General features: G+C 48.9%; 21 non-coding genes across 21 annotated transcripts; all 21 read left to right on the forward strand.

Moving 5' to 3' along the window:
* The first annotated feature begins 452 nt into the window (after positions 1-452).
* trnag-ucc (transfer RNA glycine (anticodon UCC)) lies at positions 453-524 on the forward strand. The gene has a single exon. It is a non-coding gene; the product is annotated as a tRNA-Gly (tRNA).
* Positions 525-1,684: 1,160 nt separating this feature from the next.
* Positions 1,685-1,767, forward strand: trnal-aag (transfer RNA leucine (anticodon AAG)). Its single transcript has one exon. It is a non-coding gene; the product is annotated as a tRNA-Leu (tRNA).
* Positions 1,768-2,441: 674 nt separating this feature from the next.
* On the forward strand, positions 2,442-2,513 carry trnaa-ugc (transfer RNA alanine (anticodon UGC)). Its single transcript has one exon. It is a non-coding gene; the product is annotated as a tRNA-Ala (tRNA).
* Positions 2,514-3,665: 1,152 nt separating this feature from the next.
* Positions 3,666-3,748, forward strand: trnal-aag (transfer RNA leucine (anticodon AAG)). Its single transcript has one exon. It is a non-coding gene; the product is annotated as a tRNA-Leu (tRNA).
* Positions 3,749-4,423: 675 nt separating this feature from the next.
* Positions 4,424-4,495, forward strand: trnag-ucc (transfer RNA glycine (anticodon UCC)). The gene has a single exon. It is a non-coding gene; the product is annotated as a tRNA-Gly (tRNA).
* Positions 4,496-5,655: 1,160 nt separating this feature from the next.
* trnal-aag (transfer RNA leucine (anticodon AAG)) lies at positions 5,656-5,738 on the forward strand. The gene has a single exon. It is a non-coding gene; the product is annotated as a tRNA-Leu (tRNA).
* Positions 5,739-6,413: 675 nt separating this feature from the next.
* On the forward strand, positions 6,414-6,485 carry trnag-ucc (transfer RNA glycine (anticodon UCC)). Its single transcript has one exon. It is a non-coding gene; the product is annotated as a tRNA-Gly (tRNA).
* A 1,160-nt stretch (positions 6,486-7,645) lies between these two features.
* trnal-aag (transfer RNA leucine (anticodon AAG)) lies at positions 7,646-7,728 on the forward strand. The gene has a single exon. It is a non-coding gene; the product is annotated as a tRNA-Leu (tRNA).
* Positions 7,729-8,403: 675 nt separating this feature from the next.
* trnag-ucc (transfer RNA glycine (anticodon UCC)) lies at positions 8,404-8,475 on the forward strand. The gene has a single exon. It is a non-coding gene; the product is annotated as a tRNA-Gly (tRNA).
* A 1,161-nt stretch (positions 8,476-9,636) lies between these two features.
* On the forward strand, positions 9,637-9,719 carry trnal-aag (transfer RNA leucine (anticodon AAG)). The gene has a single exon. It is a non-coding gene; the product is annotated as a tRNA-Leu (tRNA).
* Positions 9,720-10,394: 675 nt separating this feature from the next.
* trnag-ucc (transfer RNA glycine (anticodon UCC)) lies at positions 10,395-10,466 on the forward strand. The gene has a single exon. It is a non-coding gene; the product is annotated as a tRNA-Gly (tRNA).
* A 1,160-nt stretch (positions 10,467-11,626) lies between these two features.
* trnal-aag (transfer RNA leucine (anticodon AAG)) lies at positions 11,627-11,709 on the forward strand. The gene has a single exon. It is a non-coding gene; the product is annotated as a tRNA-Leu (tRNA).
* Positions 11,710-12,384: 675 nt separating this feature from the next.
* trnag-ucc (transfer RNA glycine (anticodon UCC)) lies at positions 12,385-12,456 on the forward strand. Its single transcript has one exon. It is a non-coding gene; the product is annotated as a tRNA-Gly (tRNA).
* A 1,160-nt stretch (positions 12,457-13,616) lies between these two features.
* Positions 13,617-13,699, forward strand: trnal-aag (transfer RNA leucine (anticodon AAG)). Its single transcript has one exon. It is a non-coding gene; the product is annotated as a tRNA-Leu (tRNA).
* Positions 13,700-14,374: 675 nt separating this feature from the next.
* trnag-ucc (transfer RNA glycine (anticodon UCC)) lies at positions 14,375-14,446 on the forward strand. Its single transcript has one exon. It is a non-coding gene; the product is annotated as a tRNA-Gly (tRNA).
* Positions 14,447-15,606: 1,160 nt separating this feature from the next.
* Positions 15,607-15,689, forward strand: trnal-aag (transfer RNA leucine (anticodon AAG)). The gene has a single exon. It is a non-coding gene; the product is annotated as a tRNA-Leu (tRNA).
* Positions 15,690-16,364: 675 nt separating this feature from the next.
* Positions 16,365-16,436, forward strand: trnag-ucc (transfer RNA glycine (anticodon UCC)). Its single transcript has one exon. It is a non-coding gene; the product is annotated as a tRNA-Gly (tRNA).
* Positions 16,437-17,596: 1,160 nt separating this feature from the next.
* trnal-aag (transfer RNA leucine (anticodon AAG)) lies at positions 17,597-17,679 on the forward strand. The gene has a single exon. It is a non-coding gene; the product is annotated as a tRNA-Leu (tRNA).
* Positions 17,680-19,586: 1,907 nt separating this feature from the next.
* Positions 19,587-19,669, forward strand: trnal-aag (transfer RNA leucine (anticodon AAG)). The gene has a single exon. It is a non-coding gene; the product is annotated as a tRNA-Leu (tRNA).
* Positions 19,670-21,576: 1,907 nt separating this feature from the next.
* trnal-aag (transfer RNA leucine (anticodon AAG)) lies at positions 21,577-21,659 on the forward strand. Its single transcript has one exon. It is a non-coding gene; the product is annotated as a tRNA-Leu (tRNA).
* Positions 21,660-22,334: 675 nt separating this feature from the next.
* trnag-ucc (transfer RNA glycine (anticodon UCC)) lies at positions 22,335-22,406 on the forward strand. Its single transcript has one exon. It is a non-coding gene; the product is annotated as a tRNA-Gly (tRNA).
* Positions 22,407-22,923: the final 517 nt, after the last annotated feature.

A 22,923-nucleotide genomic window follows, 5' to 3' on the forward strand; every position in this document is an offset into this window, starting at 1 on the left:
CTCGTCTCTTGTTGTAAATAGTCTGGCTGGTTGGATTGTCGAGGTGTCTCAGTCAACATCTCCCAGAAAACTCTTCTGCCGCCTTTACTGGATGAACGTCCTCCTGTTTGGACACTGAAGCGTTTTCTGGCTACTTGTTTGTGAAAGCAGCACCAGAAGCAGCTGTGGAGAGAGATTCCAGTCGCAAGGATGCAACTGTATAATTGGATCCTTCACGCCGCTCAGATCTTAGACTCTCAATATCTTCATGTGAGGAACAGGTCGGCGGGAGTTCGGTCTTTGTTGATTGCAGCAAACTGATCAATGCAACGACGCGAAGCTCCTTAACCCCCAGCGGCTTGGAGAAGGACGGCACTCAGATGCAGGACTCTGGCTGGTGTTCAAAAATAGGAAAAGCACAACTGATTAGAAATGAAATGACAATGAAGATAGAATTTAAAATTCTTCAGTGAGCGATGGTGGTATAATGGTGAGCATAGCTGCCTTCCAAGCAGTTGACCTGGGTTCGATTCCCAGCCATCGCAGAAAAAACTTAACTCGAAATTTTGGGCAGCAAGGTAGCACAGTTGTTTCACAGCTCCAGGGTTCCAGGTTCGATTCCCGGCTTGGGTCACTGTCTGTGCGGAGTCTGCACGTTCTCCCCATGTCTGCGTGAATTTCACCCCGGGTGCTCCGGTTTCCTCCCACGGCATAAAGACGAGCTGGCTAGGCGAATTGGTCATGCGTAATTGCCCTTAGTGTCCTAAAAGGTAGGAAGGATCATTGGGTTGCGGGATGAGGGTGATAGGATGGAATTGAGGTCTTAAGTGGATCGGTGCAGACTCGATGGGCCGAATGGACTCCTTCTGCACTGTATGTTCTATGTCTATTTGTGCACCGAGCATAACAGTTTCTGCAGCTCGTCAGGGTGGCCGAGCGGTCGAAGGCGCGGGTTAAGGACGCAGTCTCCTCTGGAGGCGTGCGTTAGAATCCTACTTCTGACATTGCCTTTTTTTCCACGAGGTTACATTTCTCCAAAAATTGTTGAACCCCAGGAAGATCTCATACCTCCCATTCAATGGGGAAGCGGTGGCCTCGGGACGCGAGATTCGTACTTAAATTCGTACAGCAAGACCCCACAGTCAAAAGCCCAGTTCATGACTGGATGATCTGCTCAGTGACTCTGGTTGAGGAATTAATACTGATCCCAGGACTCCGGGTAAATTTCCACTTCCATTGTTGTAAATAGTCTGGCTGGTTGGATTGTCGGACGTGAATCAGCTGGCTTCTTCCAGAAAGTTCTTCTGCCGCCTTTACAGCATGAACATCCTCGTGTTTGGCACTGGAGGCGTTATTCGGCTACTTGTCTGTGAAAGCAGCACCAGATGCAGCTGTGCAGAGAGATTCCAGTCGCCAGGATGCAACTGTCTCATTGGATCCTTCCCGCCACTCAGATCTTAGACTCTTAATACCTTCGTGGAAGGAACAGTTAGACGGCAGTACGGACTTTGTTGATTGGAGAAAACTGATCAATGCAGAAATGAGAGCTCCTGAACACACAGCGCGTTGGAGAACGATCGCACTCAGACGCAAGAGTCTGGCTGGCGTTCAAAAATAGTAAAACCACATCTAGTTTGAAATGAAATGAAGATGAAAATTAAATTCAAATCGATTTGTGCATGGAGCATATCTTTGGCCACAGTGCGTCAGGATGGCCGAGCGGTCGAAGGCGCTGCGTTAAGGTCGCAGTCTCCTCTGGAGGCGTGGGTTCGAATCCTACTTCTGACATTCCCTTTTCCTCCACGTGGTTACGTTTCTCCAGCAATATTTGCAACACCAGGACGATCCAATACCTCCCATTCAATGGGGAAGCGGTGGCCTCCTGGAATGAGATTCCTGCTGATATTCGCACAGCAAGACCCCACAGGCATAAGCCCAGTTCATCCCTGGATAATCTGCTCATGACTCTATTTGAGGAATTAATAATGATCCCAGGATTCCTGGTAAATGTCTCGTCTCTTGTTGTAAATAGTCTGGCTGGTTGGATTGTCGAGGTGTCTCAGTCGACATCTCCCAGAAAACTCTTCTGCCGCCTTTACTGGATGAACGTCCTCCTGTTTGGACACTGAAGGGTTTTCTGGCTACTTGTTTGTGAAAGCAGCACCAGAAGCAGCTGTGGAGAGAGATTGCAGTCGCAAGGATGCAACTGTTTAATTGGATCCTTCACGCCGCTCAGATCTTAGACTCTCAATATCTTCATGTGAGGAACAGGTCGGCGGGAGTTCGGTCTTTGTTGATTGCAGCAAACTGATCAATGCAACGACGCGAAGCTCCTTAACCCCCAGCGGCTTGGAGAAGGACGGCACTCAGATGCAGGACTCTGGCTGGTGTTCAAAAATAGGAAAAGCACAACTGATTAGAAATGAAATGACAATGAAGATAGAATTTAAATTCTTCAGTGAGCGATGGTGGTATAATGGTGAGCATAGCTGCCTTGCAAGCAGTTGACCTGGGTTCGATTCCCAGCCATCGCAGAAAAAACTTAATTCGAAATTTTGGGCAGCAAGGTAGCACAGTTGTTTCACTTGGGTTCCAGGTTCGATTCCCGGCTTGGGTCACTGTCTGGGAGTCTGCACGTTCTCCCCATGTCTGCGTGAATTTCACCCCGGGTGCTCCGGTTTCCTCCCACGGCATAAAGACGAGCTGGCTAGGCGAATTGGTCATGCGTAATTGCCCTTAGTGTCCTAAAAGGTAGGAAGGATCATTGGGTTGCGGGATGAGGGTGATAGGATGGAATTGAGGTCTTAAGTGGATCGGTGCAGACTCGATGGGCCGAATGGACTCCTTCTGCACTGTATGTTCTATGTCTATTTGTGCACCGAGCATAACAGTTTCTGCAGCTCGTCAGGGTGGCCGAGCGGTCGAAGGCGCGGGTTAAGGACGCAGTCTCCTCTGGAGGCGTGCGTTAGAATCCTACTTCTGACATTGCCTTTTTTTCCACGAGGTTACATTTCTCCAAAAATTGTTGAACCCCAGGAAGATCTCATACCTCCCATTCAATGGGGAAGCGGTGGCCTCGGGACGCGAGATTCGTACTTAAATTCGTACAGCAAGACCCCACAGTCAGAAGCCCAGTTCATGACTGGATGATATGCTCAGTGACTCTGGTTGACGAATTAATACTGATACCAGGACTCCGGGTAAATTTCCACTTCCATTGTTGTAAATAGTCTGGCTGGTTGGATTGTCGGACGTGAATCAGCTGGCTTCTTCCAGAAAGTTCTTCTGCCGCCTTTACAGCATGAACATCCTCGTGTTTGGCACTGGAGGCGTTATTCGGCTACTTGTCTGTGCAAGCAGCACCAGAAGCAGCTGTGCAGAGAGATTCCAGTCGCCAGGATGCAACTGTCTCATTGGATCCTTCCCGCCACTCAGATCTTAGACTCTTAATACCTTCGTGGAAGGAACAGTTAGACGGCAGTACGGACTTTGTTGATTGGAGCAAACTGATCAATGCAGAAATGAGAGCTCCTTAACACACAGCGCGTTGGAGAACGATCGCATTCAGACGCAAGAGTCTGGCTGGCGTTCAAAAATAGTAAAACCACATCTAGTTTGAAATGAAATGAAGATGAAAATTAAATTTTAATCGATTTGCGGATGGAGCATATCTTTGGCCACAGTGCGTCAGGATGGCCGAGCTGTCGAAGGCGCTGCGTTAAGGTCGCAGTCTCCTCTGGAGGCGTGGGTTCGAATCCCACTTCTGACATTCCCTTTTCCTCCACGTGGTTACGTTTCTCCAGCAATATTTGCAACACCAGGACGATCCAATACCTCCCATTCAATGGGGAAGCGGTGGCCTCCTGGAATGAGATTCCTGCTGATATTCGCACAGCAAGACCCCACAGGCAAAAGCCCAGTTCATCACTGGATAATCTGCTCATGATTCTATTTGAGGAATTAATAATGATCCCAGGATTCCGGGTAAATGTCTCGTCTCTTGTTGTAAATAGTCTGGCTGGTTGGATTGTCCAGGTGTCTCAGTCGACATCTCCCAGAAAACTCTTCTGCCGCCTTTACTGGATGAACGTCCTCCTGTTTGGACACTGAAGGGTTTTCTGGCTACTTGTTTGTGAAAGCAGCACCAGAAGCAGCTGTGGAGAGAGATTCCAGTCGCAAGGATGCAACTGTATAATTGGATCCTTCACGCCGCTCAGATCTTAGACTCTCAATATCTTCATGTGAGGAACAGGTCGGCGGGAGTTCGGTCTTTGTTGATTGCAGCAAACTGATCAATGCAACGACGCGAAGCTCCTTAACCCCCAGCGGCTTGGAGAAGGACGGCACTCAGATGCAGGACTCTGGCTGGTGTTCAAAAATAGGAAAAGCACAACTGATTAGAAATGAAATGACAATGAAGATATAATTTCAAATTCTTCAGTGAGCGATGGTGGTATAATGGTGAGCATAGCTGCCTTCCAAGCAGTTGACCTGGGTTCGATTCCCAGCCATCGCAGAAAAAGCTTATTTCGAAATTTTGGGCAGCAAGGTAGCACAGTTGTTTCACAGCTCCAGGGTTCCAGGTTCGATTCCCGGCTTGGGTCACTGTCTGTGCGGAGTCTGCACGTTCTCCCCATGTCTGCGTGAATTTCACCCCGGGTGCTCCGGTTTCCTCCCACGGCATAAAGACGAGCTGGCTAGGGGAATTGGTCATGCGTAATTGCCCTTAGTGTCCAAAAAGGTAGGAAGGATTATTGGGTTGCGGGGTGAGGGTGATAGGATGGAATTGAGGTCTTAAGTGGATCGGTGCAGACTCGATGGGCCGAATGGACTCCTTCTGCACTGTATGTTCTATGTCTATTTGTGCACCGAGCATAACAGTTTCTGCAGCTCGTCAGGGTGGCCGAGCGGTCGAGGGCGCGGGTTAAGGACGCAGTCTCCTCTGGAGGCGTGCGTTAGAATCCTACTTCTGACATTGCCTTTTTTTCCACGAGGTTACATTTCTCCAAAAATTGTTGAACCCCAGGAAGATCTCATACCTCCCATTCAATGGGGAAGCGGTGGCCTCGGGACGCGAGATTCGTACTTAAATTCGTACAGCAAGACCCCACAGTCAGAAGCCCAGTTCATGACTGGATGATATGCTCAGTGACTCTGGTTGACGAATTAATACTGATACCAGGACTCCGGGTAAATTTCCACTTCCATTGTTGTAAATAGTCTGGCTGGTTGGATTGTCGGACGTGAATCAGCTGGCTTCTTCCAGAAAGTTCTTCTGCCGCCTTTACAGCATGAACATCCTCGTGTTTGGCACTGGAGGCGTTATTCGGCTACTTGTCTGTGAAAGCAGCACCAGATGCAGCTGTGCAGAGAGATTCCAGTCGCCAGGATGCAACTGTCTCATTGGATCCTTCCCGCTACTCAGATCTTAGACTCTTAATACCTTCGTGGAAGGAACAGTTAGACGGCAGTACGGACTTTGTTGATTGGAGCAAACTGATCAATGCAGAAATGAGAGCTCCTTAACACACAGCGCGTTGGAGAACGATCGCATTCAGACGCAAGAGTCTGGCTGGCGTTCAAAAATAGTAAAACCACATCTCGTTTGAAATGAAATGAAGATGAAAATTAAATTTTAATCGATTTGCGCATGGAGCATATCTTTGGCCACAGTGCGTCAGGATGGCCGAGCGGTCGAAGGCGCTGCGTTAAGGTCGCAGTCTCCTCTCGAGGCGTGGGTTCGAATCCCACTTCTGACATTCCCTTTTCCTCCACGTGGTTACGTTTCTCCAGCAATATTTGCAACACCAGGACGATCCAATACCTCCCATTCAATGGGGAAGCGGTGGCCTCCTGGAATGAGATTCCTGCTGATATTCGCACAGCAAGACCCCACAGGCAAAAGCCCAGTTCATCACTGCATAATCTGCTCATGACTCTATTTGAGGAATTAATAATGATGCCAGGATTCCTGGTAAATGTCTCGTCTCTTGTTGTAAATAGTCTGGCTGGTTGGATTGTCGAGGTGTCTCAGTCGACATCTCCCAGAAAACTCTTCTGCCGCCTTTACTGGATGAACGTCCTCCTGTTTGGACACTGAAGCGTTTTCTGGCTACTTGTTTGTGAAAGCAGCACCAGAAGCAGCTGTGGAGAGAGATTCCAGTCGCAAGGATGCAACTGTATAATTGGATCCTTCACGCCGCTCAGATCTTAGACTCTCAATATCTTCATGTGAGGAACAGGTCGGCGGGAGTTCGGTCTTTGTTGATTGCAGCAAACTGATCAATGCACCGACGCGAAGCTCCTTAACCCCCAGCGGCTTGGAGAAGGACGGCACTCAGATGCAGGACTCTGGCTGGTGTTCAAAAATAGTAAAAGCACAACTGATTAGAAATGAAATGACAATGAAGATATAATTTAAAATTCTTCAGTGCGCGATGGTGGTATAATGGTGAGCATAGCTGCCTTCCAAGCAGTTGACCTGGGTTCGATTCCCAGCCATCGCAGAAAAAACTTATTTCGAAATTTTGGGCAGCAAGGTAGCACAGTTGTTTCACAGCTCCAGGGTTCCAGGTTCGATTCCCGGCTTGGGTCACTGTCTGTGCGGAGTCTGCACGTTCTCCCCATGTCTGCGTGAATTTCACCCCGGGTGCTCCGGTTTCATCCCACGGCATTATGTCGAGCAGGCTAGGGGAATTGGTCATGCGTAATTGCCCTTAGTGTCCAAAAAGCTAGGAAGGATTATTGGGTTGCGGGGTGAGGGTGATAGGATGGAATTGAGGTCTTTAGGGGATCGGTGCAGACTCGATGAGCCGAATGGACTCCTTCTGCACTGTATGTTCTATGTCGACTTGTGCACCGAGCATAACAGTTTCTGCAGCTCGTCAGGGTGGCCGAGCGGTCGAAGGCGCGTGTTAAGGACGCAGTCTCCTCTGGAGGCGTGCGTTAGAATCCTACTTCTGACATTGCCTTTTTTTCCACGAGGTTTCATTTCTCCAAAAATTGTTGAACCCCAGGAAGATCTCATACCTCCCATTCAATGGGGAAGCGGTGGCCTCGGGATGCGAGATTCGTACTTAAATTCGTACAGCAAGACCCCACAGTCAGAAGCCCAGTTCATGACTGGATGATATGCTCAGTGACTTTGGTTGACGAATTAATACTGATACCAGGACTCCGGGTAAATTTCCACTTCCATTGTTGTAAATAGTCTGGCTGGTTGGATTGTCGGACGTGAATCAGCTGGCTTCTTCCAGAACGTTCTTCTGCCGCCTTTACAGCATGAACATCCTCGTGTTTGGCACTGGAGGCGTTATTCGGCTACTTGTCTGTGAAAGCAGCACCAGATGCAGCTGTGCAGAGAGATTCCAGTCGCCAGGATGCAAATGTCTCATTGGATCCTTCCCGCCACTCAGATCTTAGACTCTTAATACCTTCGTGGAAGGAACAGTTAGACGGCAGGACGGACTTTGTTGATTGGAGCAAACTGATCAATGCAGAATTGAGAGCTCCTGAACACACAGCGCGTTGGAGAACGATCGCACTCAGACGCAAGAGTCTGGCTGGCGTTCAAAAATAGTAAAACCACATCTAGTTTGAAATGAAATGAAGATGAAAATTAAATTTTAATCGATTTGCGCATGGAGCATATCTTTGGCCACAGTGCGTCAGGATGGCCGAGCGGTCGAAGGCGCTGCGTTAAGGTCGCAGTCTCCTCTGGAGGCGTGGGTTCGAATCCCACTTCTGACATTCCCTTTTCCTCCACGTGGTTACGTTTCTCCAGCAATATTTGCAACACCAGGACGATCCAATACCTCCCATTCAATGGGGAAGCGGTGGCCTCCTGGAATGAGATTCCTGCTGATATTCGCACAGCAGGACCCCACAGGCAAAAGCCCAGTTCATCACTGGATAATCTGCTCATGACTCTATTTGAGGAATTAATAATGATCCCAGGATTCCTGGTAAATGTCTCGTCTCTTGTTGTAAATAGTCTGGCTGGTTGGATTGTCGAGGTGTCTCAGTCAACATCTCCCAGAAAACTCTTCTGCCGCCTTTACTGGATGAACGTCCTCCTGTTTGGACACTGAAGCGTTTTCTGGCTACTTGTTTGTGAAAGCAGCACCAGAAGCAGCTGTGGAGAGAGATTCCAGTCGCAAGGATGCAACTGTATAATTGGATCCTTCACGCCGCTCAGATCTTAGACTCTCAGTATCTTCATGTGAGGAACAGGTCGGCGGGAGTTCGGTCTTTGTTGATTGCAGCAAACTGATCAATGCACCGACGCGAAGCTCCTTAACCCCCAGCGGCTTGGAGAAGGACGGCACTCAGATGCAGGACTCTGGCTGGTGTTCAAAAATAGGAAAAGCACAACTGATTAGAAATGAAATGACAATGAAGATAGAATTTAAAATTCTTCAGTGAGCGATGGTGGTATAATGGTGAGCATAGCTGCCTTCCAAGCAGTTGACCTGGGTTCGATTCCCAGCCATCGCAGAAAAAACTTATTTCCAAATTTTGGGCAGCAAGGTAGCACAGTTGTTTCACAGCTCCAGGGTTCCAGGTTCGATTCCCAGCTTGGGTCACTGTCTGTGCGGAGTCTGCACGTTCTCCCCATGTCTGCGTGAATTTCACCCCGGGTGCTCCGGTTTCCTCCCACAGCATTATGACGAGCAGGCTGGGGGAATTGGTCATGCGTCATTGCCCTTATTGTCCAAAAAGCTAGGAAGGATTATTGGGTTGCGGGGTGAGGGTGATAGGATGGAATTGAGGTCTTTAGGGGATCGGTGCAGACTCGATGAGCCGAATGGACTCCTTCTGCACTGTATGTTCTATGTCTATTTGTGCACCGAGCATAACAGTTTCTGCAGCTCGTCAGGGTGGCCGAGCGGCCGAAGGCGCGGCGTTAAGGACGCAGTCTCCTCTGGAGGCGTGGGTTAGAATCCTACTTCTGACATTGCCTTTTTTCCCACGAGGTTACATTTCTCCAAAAATTGTTCAACCCCAGGAATATCTCATACCTCCCATTCAATGGGGAAGCGGTGGCCTCGGGACGCGAGATTCGTACTTAAATTCGCACAGCAAGACCCCACAGTCAGAAGCCCAGTTCATGACTGGATGATCTGCTCAGTGACTCTGGTTGAGGAATTAATACTGATCCCAGGACTCCGGGTAAATTTCCACTTCCATTGTTGTAAATAGTCTGGCTGGTTGGATTGTCGGACGTGAATCAGCTGGCTTCTTCCAGAAAGTTCTTCTGCCGCCTTTACAGCATGAACATCCTCGTGTTTGGCACTGGAGGCGTTATTCGGCTACTTGTCTGTGAAAGCAGCACCAGATGCAGCTGTGCAGAGAGATTCCAGTCGCCAGGATGCAACTGTCTCATTGGATCCTTCCCGCCACTCAGATCTTAGACTCTTAATACCTTCGTGGAAGGAACAGTTAGACGGCAGTACGGACTTTGTTGATTGGAGCAAACTGATCAATGCAGAAATGAGAGCTCCTGAACACACAGCGCGTTGGAGAACGATCGCACTCAGACGCAAGAGTCTGGCTGGCGTTCAAAAATAGTAAAACCACATCTAGTTTGAAATGAAATGAAGATGAAAATTAAATTTAAATCGATTTGTGCATGGAGCATATCTTTGGCCACAGTGCGTCAGGATGGCCGAGCGGTCGAAGGCGCTGCGTTAAGGTCGCAGTCTCCTCCGGAGGCGTGGGTTCGAATCCCACTTCTGCCATTCGCTTTTCCTCCACGTGGTTACGTTTCTCCAGCAATATTTGCAACACCAGGACGATCCAATACCTCCCATTCAATGGGGAAGCGGTGGCCTCCTGGAATGAGATTCCTGCTGATATTCGCACAGCAAGACCCCACAGGCATAAGCCCAGTTCATCACTGGATAATCTGCTCATGACTCTATTTGAGGAATTAATAATGATCCCAGGATTCCTGGTAAATGTCTCGTCTCTTGTTGTAAATAGTCTGGCTGGTTGGATTGTCGAGGTGTCTCAGTCAACATCTCCCAGAAAACTCTTCTGCCGCCTTTACTGGAGGAACGTCCTCCTGTTTGGACACTGAAGCGTTTTCTGGCTACTTGTTTGTGAAAGCAGCACCAGAAGCAGCTGTGGAGAGAGATTCCAGTCGCAAGGATGCAACTGTATAATTGGATCCTTCACGCCGCTCAGATCTTAGACTCTCAATATCTTCATGTGAGGAACAGGTCGGCGGGAGTTCGGTCTTTGTTGATTGCAGCAAACTGATCAATGCACCGACGCGAAGCTCCTTAACCCCCAGCGGCTTGGAGAAGGACGGCACTCAGATGCAGGACTCTGGCTGGTGTTCAAAAATAGGAAAAGCACAACTGATTAGAAATGAAATGACAATGAAGATATAATTTAAAATTCTTCAGTGAGCGATGGTGGTATAATGGTGAGCATAGCTGCCTTCCAAGCAGTTGACCTGGGTTCGATTCCCAGCCATCGCAGAAAAAACTTAATTCGAAATTTTGGGCAGCAAGGTAGCACAGTTGTTTCACAGCTCCAGGGTTCCAGGTTCGATTCCCGGCTTGGGTCACTGTCTGTGCGGAGTCTGCACGTTCTCCCCATGTCTGCGTGAATTTCACCCCGGGTGCTCCGGTTTCCTCCCACAGCATTATGACGAGCAGGCTAGGCGAATTGGTCATGCGTAATTGCCCTTAGTGTCCAAAAAGGTAGGAAGGATTATTGGGTTGCGGGGTGAGGGTGATAGGATGGAATTGAGGTCTTAAGTGGATCGGTGCAGACTCGATGGGCCGAATGGACTCCTTCTGCACTGTATGTTCTATGTCTATTTGTGCACCGAGCATAACAGTTTCTGCAGCTCGTCAGGGTGGCCGAGCGGTCGAAGGCGCGGGTTAAGGACGCAGTCTCCTCTGGAGGCGTGCGTTAGAATCCTACTTCTGACATTGCCTTTTTTTCCACGAGGTTACATTTCTCCAAAAATTGTTGAACCCCAGGAAGATCTCATACCTCCCATTCAATGGGGAAGCGGTGGCCTCGGGACGCGAGATTCGTACTTAAATTCGTACAGCAAGACCCCACAGTCAGAAGCCCAGTTCATGACTGGATGATATGCTCAGTGACTCTGGTTGACGAATTAATACTGATACCAGGACTCCGGGTAAATTTCCACTTCCATTCTTGTAAATAGTCTGGCTGGTTGGATTGTCGGACGTGAATCAGCTGGCTTCTTCCAGAAAGTTCTTCTGCCGCCTTTACAGCATGAACATCCTCGTGTTTGGCACTGGAGGCGTTATTCGGCTACTTGTCTGTGAAAGCAGCACCAGATGCAGCTGTGCAGAGAGATTCCAGTCGCCAGGATGCAACTGTCTCATTGGATCCTTCCCGCTACTCAGATCTTAGACTCTTAATACCTTCGTGGAAGGAACAGTTAGACGGCAGTACGGACTTTGTTGATTGGAGCAAACTGATCAATGCAGAAATGAGAGCTCCTTAACACACAGCGCGTTGGAGAACGATCGCATTCAGACGCAAGAGTCTGGCTGGCGTTCAAAAATAGTAAAACCACATCTCGTTTGAAATGAAATGAAGATGAAAATTAAATTTTAATCGATTTGCGCATGGAGCATATCGTTGGCCACAGTGCGTCAGGATGGCCGAGCGGTCGAAGGCGCTGCGTTAAGGTCGCAGTCTCCTCTGGAGGCGTGGGTTCGAATCCCACTTCTGACATTCCCTTTTCCTCCACGTGGTTACGTTTCTCCAGCAATATTTGCAACACCAGGACGATCCAATACCTCCCATTCAATGGGGAAGCGGTGGCCTCCTGGAATGAGATTCCTGCTGATATTCGCACAGCAAGACCACACAGGCAAAAGCCCAGTTCATCACTGCATAATCTGCTCATGACTCTATTTGAGGAATTAATAATGATGCCAGGATTCCTGGTAAATGTCTCGTCTCTTGTTGTAAATAGTCTGGCTGGTTGGATTGTCGAGGTGTCTCAGTCGACATCTCCCAGAAAACTCTTCTGCCGCCTTTACTGGATGAACGTCCTCCTGTTTGGACACTGAAGCGTTTTCTGGCTACTTGTTTGTGAAAGCAGCACCAGAAGCAGCTGTGGAGAGAGATTCCAGTCGCAAGGATGCAACTGTATAATTGGATCCTTCACGCCGCTCAGATCTTAGACTCTCAATATCTTCATGTGAGGAACAGGTCGGCGGGAGTTCGGTCTTTGTTGATTGCAGCAAACTGATCAATGCACCGACGCGAAGCTCCTTAACCCCCAGCGGCTTGGAGAAGGACGGCACTCAGATGCAGGACTCTGGCTGGTGTTCAAAAATAGGAAAAGCACAACTGATTAGAAATGAAATGACAATGAAGATATAATTTAAAATTCTTCAGTGCGCGATGGTGGTATAATGGTGAGCATAGCTGCCTTCCAAGCAGTTGACCTGGGTTCGATTCCCAGCCATCGCAGAAAAAACTTATTTCGAAATTTTGGGCAGCAAGGTAGCACAGTTGTTTCACAGCTCCAGGGTTCCAGGTTCGATTCCCGGCTTGGGTCACTGTCTGTGCGGAGTCTGCACGTTCTCCCCATGTCTGCGTGAATTTCACCCCGGGTGCTCCGGTTTCATCCCACGGCATTATGACGAGCAGGCTAGGGGAATTGGTCATGCGTAATTGCCCTTAGTGTCCAAAAAGCTAGGAAGGATTATTGGGTTGCGGGGTGAGGGTGATAGGATGGAATTGAGGTCTTTCGGGGATCGGTGCAGACTCGATGAGCCGAATGGACTCCTTCTGCACTGTATGTTCTATGTCGACTTGTGCACCGAGCATAACAGTTTCTGCAGCTCGTCAGGGTGGCCGAGCGGTCGAAGGCGCGGGTTAAGGACGCAGTCTCCTCTGGAGGCGTGCGTTAGAATCCTACTTCTGACATTGCCTTTTTTTCCACGAGGTTTCATTTCTCCAAAAATTGTTGAACCCCAGGAAGATCTCATACCTCCCATTCAATGGGGAAGCGGTGGCCTCGGGACGCGAGATTCGTACTTAAATTCGTACAGCAAGACCCCACAGTCAGAAGCCCAGTTCATGACTGGATGATATGCTCAGTGACTTTGGTTGACGAATTAATACTGATACCAGGACTCCGGGTAAATTTCCACTTCCATTGTTGTAAATAGTCTGGCTGGTTGGATTGTCGGACGTGAATCAGCTGGCTTCTTCCAGAACGTTCTTCTGCCGCCTTTACAGCATGAACATCCTCGTGTTTGGCACTGGAGGCGTTATTCGGCTACTTGTCTGTGAAAGCAGCACCAGATGCAGCTGTGCAGAGAGATTCCAGTCGCCAGGATGCAAATGTCTCATTGGATCCTTCCCGCCACTCAGATCTTAGACTCTTAATACCTTCGTGGAAGGAACAGTTAGACGGCAGGACGGACTTTGTTGATTGGAGCAAACTGATCAATGCAGAAATGAGAGCTCCTGAACACACAGCGCGTTGGAGAACGATCGCACTCAGACGCAAGAGTCTGGCTGGCGTTCAAAAATAGTAAAACCACATCTAGTTTGAAATGAAATGAAGATGAAAATTAAATTTTAATCGATTTGCGCATGGAGCATATCTTTGGCCACAGTGCGTCAGGATGGCCGAGCGGTCGAAGGCGCTGCGCTAAGGTCGCAGTCTCCTCTGGAGGCGTGGGTTCGAATCCCACTTCTGACATTCCCTTTTCCTCCACGTGGTTACGTTTCTCCAGCAATATTTGCAACACCAGGACGATCCAATACCTCCCATTCAATGGGGAAGCGGTGGCCTCCTGGAATGAGATTCCTGCTGATATTCGCACAGCAAGACCCCACAGGCATAAGCCCAGTTCATCACTGGATAATCTGCTCATGACTCTATTTGAGGAATTAATAATGATGCCAGGATTCCTGGTAAATGTCTCGTCTCTTGTTGTAAATAGTCTGGCTGGTTGGATTGTCGAGGTGTCTCAGTCAACATCTCCCAGAAAACTCTTCTGCCGCCTTTACTGGATGAACGTCCTCCTGTTTGGACACTGAAGCGTTTTCTGGCTACTTGTTTGTGAAAGCAGCACAAGAAGCAGCTGTGGAGAGAGATTCCAGTCGCAAGGATGCAACTGTATAATTGGATCCTTCACGCCGCTCAGATCTTAGACTCTCAATATCTTCATGTGAGGAACAGGTCGGCGGGAGTTCGGTCTTTGTTGATTGCAGCAAACTGATCAATGCACCGACGCGAAGCTCCTTAACCCCCAGCGGCTTGGAGAAGGACGGCACTCAGATGCAGGACTCTGGCTGGTGATCTAAAATAGGAAAAGCACAACTGATTAGAAATGAAATGACAATGAAGATAGAATTTAAAGTTCTTCAGTGAGCGATGGTGGTATAATGGTGAGCATAGCTGCCTTCCAAGCAGTTGACCCGGGTTCGATTCCCAGCCATCGCAGAAAAAACTTAATTCGAAATTTTGGGCAGCAAGGTAGCACAGTTGTTTCACAGCTCCAGGGTTCCAGGTTCGATTCCCGGCTTGGGTCACTGTCTGTGCGGAATCTGCACGTTCTCCCCATGTCTGCGTGAATTTCACCCCGGGTGCTCCGGTTTCATCCCACGGCATTATGACGAGCAGGCTAGGGGAATTGGTCATGCGTAATTGCCCTTAGTGTCCAAAAAGGTAGGAAGGATTATTGGGTTGCGGGGTGAGGGTGATAGGATGGAATTGAGGTCTTTAGTGGATCGGTGCAGACTCGATGGGCCGAATGGACTCCTTCTGCACTGTATGTTCTATGTCTATTTGTGCACCGAGCATAACAGTTTCTGCAGCTCGTCAGGGTGGCCGAGCGGTCGAAGGCGCGGGTTAAGGACGCAGTCTCCTCTGGAGGCGTGCGTTAGAATCCTACTTCTGACATTGCCTTTTTTTCCACGAGGTTACATTTCTCCAAAAATTGTTGAACCCCAGGAAGATCTCATACCTCCCATTCAATGGGGAAGCGGTGGCCTCGGGACGCGAGATTCGTACTTAAATTCGTACAGCAAGACCCCACAGTCAGAAGCCCAGTTCATGACTGGATGATATGCTCAGTGACTCTGGTTGACGAATTAATACTGATACCAGGACTCCGGGTAAATTTCCACTTCCATTGTTGTAAATAGTCTGGCTGGTTGGATTGTCGGACGTGAATCAGCTGGCTTCTTCCAGAAAGTTCTTCTGCCGCCTTTACAGCATGAACATCCTCGTGTTTGGCACTGGAGGCGTTATTCGGCTACTTGTCTGTGAAAGCAGCACCAGATGCAGCTGTGCAGAGAGATTCCAGTCGCCAGGATGCAACTGTCTCATTGGATCCTTCCCGCTACTCAGATCTTAGACTCTTAATACCTTCGTGGAAGGAACAGTTAGACGGCAGTACGGACTTTGTTGATTGGAGCAAACTGATCAATGCAGAAATGAGAGCTCCTTAACACACAGCGCGTTGGAGAACGATCGCATTCAGACGCAAGAGTCTGGCTGGCGTTCAAAAATAGTAAAACCACATCTCGTTTGAAATGAAATGAAGATGAAAATTAAATTTTAATCGATTTGCGCATGGAGCATATCGTTGGCCACAGTGCGTCAGGATGGCCGAGCGGTCGAAGGCGCTGCGTTAAGGTCGCAGTCTCCTCTGGAGGCGTGGGTTCGAATCCCACTTCTGACATTCCCTTTTCCTCCACGTGGTTACGTTTCTCCAGCAATATTTGCAACACCAGGACGATCCAATACCTCCCATTCAATGGGGAAGCGGTGGCCTCCTGGAATGAGATTCCTGCTGATATTCGCACAGCAAGACCACACAGGCAAAAGCCCAGTTCATCACTGCATAATCTGCTCATGACTCTATTTGAGGAATTAATAATGATGCCAGGATTCCTGGTAAATGTCTCGTCTCTTGTTGTAAATAGTCTGGCTGGTTGGATTGTCGAGGTGTCTCAGTCGACATCTCCCAGAAAACTCTTCTGCCGCCTTTACTGGATGAACGTCCTCCTGTTTGGACACTGAAGCGTTTTCTGGCTACTTGTTTGTGAAAGCAGCACCAGAAGCAGCTGTGGAGAGAGATTCCAGTCGCAAGGATGCAACTGTATAATTGGATCCTTCACGCCGCTCAGATCTTAGACTCTCAATATCTTCATGTGAGGAACAGGTCGGCGGGAGTTCGGTCTTTGTTGATTGCAGCAAACTGATCAATGCACCGACGCGAAGCTCCTTAACCCCCAGCGGCTTGGAGAAGGACGGCACTCAGATGCAGGACTCTGGCTGGTGTTCAAAAATAGGAAAAGCACAACTGATTAGAAATGAAATGACAATGAAGATATAATTTAAAATTCTTCAGTGCGCGATGGTGGTATAATGGTGAGCATAGCTGCCTTCCAAGCAGTTGACCTGGGTTCGATTCCCAGCCATCGCAGAAAAAACTTATTTCGAAATTTTGGGCAGCAAGGTAGCACAGTTGTTTCACAGCTCCAGGGTTCCAGGTTCGATTCCCGGCTTGGGTCACTGTCTGTGCGGAGTCTGCACGTTCTCCCCATGTCTGCGTGAATTTCACCCCGGGTGCTCCGGTTTCATCCCACGGCATTATGACGAGCAGGCTAGGGGAATTGGTCATGCGTAATTGCCCTTAGTGTCCAAAAAGCTAGGAAGGATTATTGGGTTGCGGGGTGAGGGTGATAGGATGGAATTGAGGTCTTTAGGGGATCGGTGCAGACTCGATGAGCCGAATGGACTCCTTCTGCACTGTATGTTCTATGTCGACTTGTGCACCGAGCATAATAGTTTCTGCAGCTCGTCAGGGTGGCCGAGCGGTCGAAGGCGCGGGTTAAGGACGCAGTCTCCTCTGGAGGCGTGCGTTAGAATCCTACTTCTGACATTGCCTTTTTTTCCACGAGGTTTCATTTCTCCAAAAATTGTTGAACCCCAGGAAGATCTCATACCTCCCATTCAATGGGGAAGCGGTGGCCTCGGGATGCGAGATTCGTACTTAAATTCGTACAGCAAGACCCCACAGTCAGAAGCCCAGTTCATGACTGGATGATATGCTCAGTGACTTTGGTTGACGAATTAATACTGATACCAGGACTCCGGGTAAATTTCCACTTCCATTGTTGTAAATAGTCTGGCTGGTTGGATTGTCGGACGTGAATCAGCTGGCTTCTTCCAGAACGTTCTTCTGCCGCCTTTACAGCATGAACATCCTCGTGTTTGGCACTGGAGGCGTTATTCGGCTACTTGTCTGTGAAAGCAGCACCAGATGCAGCTGTGCAGAGAGATTCCAGTCGCCAGGATGCAAATGTCTCATTGGATCCTTCCCGCCACTCAGATCTTAGACTCTTAATACCTTCGTGGAAGGAACAGTTAGACGGCAGGACGGACTTTGTTGATTGGAGCAAACTGATCAATGCAGAAATGAGAGCTCCTGAACACACAGCGCGTTGGAGAACGATCGCACTCAGACGCAAGAGTCTGGCTGGCGTTCAAAAATAGTAAAACCACATCTAGTTTGAAATGAAATGAAGATGAAAATTAAATTTTAATCGATTTGCGCATGGAGCATATCTTTGGCCACAGTGCGTCAGGATGGCCGAGCGGTCGAAGGCGCTGCGTTAAGGTCGCAGTCTCCTCTGGAGGCGTGGGTTCGAATCCCACTTCTGACATTCCCTTTTCCTCCACGTGGTTACGTTTCTCCAGCAATATTTGCAACACCAGGACGATCCAATACCTCCCATTCAATGGGGAAGCGGTGGCCTCCTGGAATGAGATTCCTGCTGATATTCGCACAGCAAGACCCCACAGGCATAAGCCCAGTTCATCACTGGATAATCTGCTCATGACTCTATTTGAGGAATTAATAATGATCCCAGGATTCCTGGTAAATGTCTCGTCTCTTGTTGTAAATAGTCTGGCTGGTTGGATTGTCGAGGTGTCTCAGTCAACATCTCCCAGAAAACTCTTCTGCCGCCTTTACTGGATGAACGTCCTCCTGTTTGGACACTGAAGCGTTTTCTGGCTACTTGTTTGTGAAAGCAGCACAAGAAGCAGCTGTGGAGAGAGATTCCAGTCGCAAGGATGCAACTGTATAATTGGATCCTTCACGCCGCTCAGATCTTAGACTCTCAATATCTTCCTGTGAGGAACAGGTCGGCGGGAGTTCGGTCTTTGTTGATTGCAGCAAACTGATCAATGCACCGACGCGAAGCTCCTTAACCCCCAGCGGCTTGGAGAAGGACGGCACTCAGATGCAGGACTCTGGCTGGTGATCTAAAATAGGAAAAGCACAACTGATTAGAAATGAAATGACAATGAAGATAGAATTTAAAATTCTTCAGTGAGCGATGGTGGTATAATGGTGAGCATAGCTGCCTTCCAAGAAGTTGACCCGGGTTCGATTCCCAGCCATCGCAGAAAAAACTTAATTCGAAATTTTGGGCAGCAAGGTAGCACAGTTGTTTCACAGCTCCAGGGTTCCAGGTTCGATTCCCGGCTTGGGTCACTGTCTGTGCGGAGTCTGCACGTTCTCCCCATGTCTGCGTGAATTTCACCCCGGGTGCTCCGGTTTCCTCCCACGGCATAAAGACGAGCTGGCTCGGGGAATTGGTCATGCGTAATTGCCCTTAGTGTCCAAAAAGGTAGGAAGGATTATTGGGTTGCGGGGTGAGGGTGATAGGATGGAATTGAGGTCTTAAGTGGATCGGTGCAGACTCGATGGGCCGAATGGACTCCTTCTGCACTGTATGTTCTATGTCTATTTGTGCACCGAGCATAACAGTTTCTGCAGCTCGTCAGGGTGGCCGAGCGGTCGAAGGCGCGGGTTAAGGACGCAGTCTCCTCTGGAGGCGTGCGTTAGAATCCTACTTCTGACATTGCCTTTTTTTCCACGAGGTTTCATTTCTCCAAAAATTGTTGAACCCCAGGAAGATCTCATACCTCCCATTCAATGGGGAAGCGGTGGCCTCGGGATGCGAGATTCGTACTTAAATTCGTACAGCAAGACCCCACAGTCAGAAGCCCAGTTCATGACTGGATGATATGCTCAGTGACTTTGGTTGACGAATTAATACTGATACCAGGACTCCGGGTAAATTTCCACTTCCATTGTTGTAAATAGTCTGGCTGGTTGGATTGTCGGACGTGAATCAGCTGGCTTCTTCCAGAACGTTCTTCTGCCGCCTTTACAGCATGAACATCCTCGTGTTTGGCACTGGAGGCGTTATTCGGCTACTTGTCTGTGAAAGCAGCACCAGATGCAGCTGTGCAGAGAGATTCCAGTCGCCAGGATGCAAATGTCTCATTGGATCCTTCCCGCCACTCAGATCTTAGACTCTTAATACCTTCGTGGAAGGAACAGTTAGACGGCAGGACGGACTTTGTTGATTGGAGCAAACTGATCAATGCAGAAATGAGAGCTCCTGAACACACAGCGCGTTGGAGAACGATCGCACTCAGACGCAAGAGTCTGGCTGGCGTTCAAAAATAGTAAAACCACATCTAGTTTGAAATGAAATGAAGATGAAAATTAAATTTTAATCGATTTGCGCATGGAGCATATCTTTGGCCACAGTGCGTCAGGATGACCGAGCGGTCGAAGGCGCTGCGTTAAGGGCGCAGTCTCCTCTGGAGGCGTGGGTTCGAATCCCACTTCTGACATTCCCTTTTCCTCCACGTGGTTACGTTTCTCCAGCAATATTTGCAACACCAGGACGATCCAATACCTCCCATTCAATGGGGAAGCGGTGGCCTCCTGGAATGAGATTCCTGCTGATATTCGCACAGCAAGACCCCACAGGCATAAGCCCAGTTCATCACTGGATAATCTGCTCATGACTCTATTTGAGGAATTAATAATGATCCCAGGATTCCTGGTAAATGTCTCGTCTCTTGTTGTAAATAGTCTGGCTGGTTGGATTGTCGAGGTGTCTCAGTCAACATCTCCCAGAAAACTCTTCTGCCGCCTTTACTGGATGAACGTCCTCCTGTTTGGACACTGAAGCGTTTTCTGGCTACTTGTTTGTGAAAGCAGCACAAGAAGCAGCTGTGGAGAGAGATTCCAGTCGCAAGGATGCAACTGTATAATTGGATCCTTCACGCCGCTCAGATCTTAGACTCTCAATATCTTCCTGTGAGGAACAGGTCGGCGGGAGTTCGGTCTTTGTTGATTGCAGCAAACTGATCAATGCACCGACGCGAAGCTCCTTCACCCCCAGCGGCTTGGAGAAGGACGGCACTCAGATGCAGGACTCTGGCTGGTGATCTAAAATAGGAAAAGCACAACTGATTAGAAATGAAATGACAATGAAGATAGAATTTAAAATTCTTCAGTGAGCGATGGTGGTATAATGGTGAGCATAGCTGCCTTCCAAGAAGTTGACCCGGGTTCGATTCCCAGCCATCGCAGAAAAAACTTAATTCGAAATTTTGGGCAGCAAGGTAGCACAGTTGTTTCACAGCTCCAGGGTTCCAGGTTCGATTCCCGGCTTGGGTCACTGTCTGTGCGGAGTCTGCACGTTCTCCCCATGTCTGCGTGAATTTCACCCCGGGTGCTCCGGTTTCCTCCCACGGCATAAAGACGAGCTGGCTCGGGGAATTGGTCATGCGTAATTGCCCTTAGTGTCCAAAAAGGTTGGAAGGATTATTGGGTTGCGGGGTGAGGGTGATAGGATGGAATTGAGGTCTTAAGTGGATCGGTGCAGACTCGATGGGCCGAATGGACTCCTTCTGCACTGTATGTTCTATGTCTATTTGTGCACCGAGCATAACAGTTTCTGCAGCTCGTCAGGGTGGCCGAGCGGTCGAAGGCGCGGGTTAAGGACGCAGTCTCCTCTGGAGGCGTGGGTTAGAATCCTACTTCTGACATTGCCTTTTTTTCCACGAGGTTTCATTTCTCCAAAAATTGTTGAACCCCAGGAAGATCTCATACCTCCCATTCAATGGGGAAGCGGTGGCCTCGGGATGCGAGATTCGTACTTAAATTCGTACAGCAAGACCCCACAGTCAGAAGCCCAGTTCATGACTGGATGATATGCTCAGTGACTTTGGTTGACGAATTAATACTGATACCAGGACTCCGGGTAAATTTCCACTTCCATTGTTGTAAATAGTCTGGCTGGTTGGATTGTCGGACGTGAATCAGCTGGCTTCTTCCAGAACGTTCTTCTGCCGCCTTTACAGCATGAACATCCTCGTGTTTGGCACTGGAGGCGTTATTCGGCTACTTGTCTGTGAAAGCAGCACCAGATGCAGCTGTGCAGAGAGATTCCAGTCGCCAGGATGCAAATGTCTCATTGGATCCTTCCCGCCACTCAGATCTTAGACTCTTAATACCTTCGTGGAAGGAACAGTTAGACGGCAGGACGGACTTTGTTGATTGGAGCAAACTGATCAATGCAGAAATGAGAGCTCCTGAACACACAGCGCGTTGGAGAACGATCGCACTCAGACGCAAGAGTCTGGCTGGCGTTCAAAAATAGTAAAACCACATCTAGTTTGAAATGAAATGAAGATGAAAATTAAATTTTAATCGATTTGAGCATGGAGCATATCTTTGGCCACAGTGCGTCAGGATGGCCGAGCGGTCGAAGGCGCTGCGTTAAGGTCGCAGTCTTCTCTGGAGGCGTGGGTTCGAATCCCACTTCTGACATTCCCTTTTCCTCCACGTGGTTACGTTTCTCCAGCAATATTTGCAACACCAGGACGATCCAATACCTCCCATTCAATGGGGAAGCGGTGGCCTCCTGGAATGAGATTCCTGCTGATATTCGCACAGCAGGACCCTACAGGCAAAAGCCCAGTTCATCACTGGATAATCTGCTCATGACTCTATTTGAGGAATTAATAATGATCCCAGGATTCCTGGTAAATGTCTCGTCTCTTGTTGTAAATAGTCTGGCTGGTTGGATTGTCGAGGTGTCTCAGTCAACATCTCCCAGAAAACTCTTCTGCCGCCTTTACTGGATGAACGTCCTCCTGTTTGGACACTGAAGCGTTTTCTGGCTACTTGTTTGTGAAAGCAGCACCAGAAGCAGCTGTGGAGAGAGATTCCAGTCGCAAGGATGCAACTGTATAATTGGATCCTTCACGCCGCTCAGATCTTAGACTCTCAATATCTTCATGTGAGGAACAGGTCGGCGGGAGTTCGGTCTTTGTTGATTGCAGCAAACTGATCAATGCACCGACGCGAAGCTCCTTAACCCCCAGCGGCTTGGAGAAGGACGGCACTCAGATGCAGGACTCTGGCTGGTGTTCAAAAATAGGAAAAGCACAACTGATTAGAAATGAAATGACAATGAAGATAGAATTTAAAATTCTTCAGTGAGCGATGGTGGTATAATGGTGAGCATAGCTGCCTTCCAAGCAGTTGACCTTGGTTCGATTCCCAGCCATCGCAGAAAAAACTTATTTCGAAATTTTGGGCAGCAAGGTAGCACAGTTGTTTCACAGCTCCAGGGTTCCAGGTTCGATTCCCGGCTTGGGTCACTGTCTGTGCGGAGTCTGCACGTTCTCCCCATGTCTGCGTGAATTTCACCCCGGGTGCTCCGGTTTCCTCCCACGGCACAAAGACGAGCTGGCTTGAGGAATTGGTCATGCGTAATTGCCCTTAGTGTCCAAAAAGGTAGGAAGGATTATTGGGTTGCGGGGTGAGGGTGATAGGATGGAATTGAGGTCTTTAGTGGATCGGTGCAGACTCGATGGGCCGAATGGACTCCTTCTGCACTGTATGTTCTATGTCTATTTGTGCACCGAGCATAACAGTTTCTGCAGCTCGTCAGGGTGGCCGAGCGGTCGAAGGCGCGGGTTAAGGACGCAGTCTCCCCTGGAGGCGTGCGTTAGAATCCTACTTCTGACATTGCCTTTTTTTCCACGAGGTTACATTTCTCCAAAAATTGTTGAACCCCAGGAAGATC

Source organism: Scyliorhinus torazame, chromosome 24, assembly GCF_047496885.1.
Source record: "Scyliorhinus torazame isolate Kashiwa2021f chromosome 24, sScyTor2.1, whole genome shotgun sequence".
Taxonomy (NCBI): domain Eukaryota; kingdom Metazoa; phylum Chordata; class Chondrichthyes; order Carcharhiniformes; family Scyliorhinidae; genus Scyliorhinus; species Scyliorhinus torazame.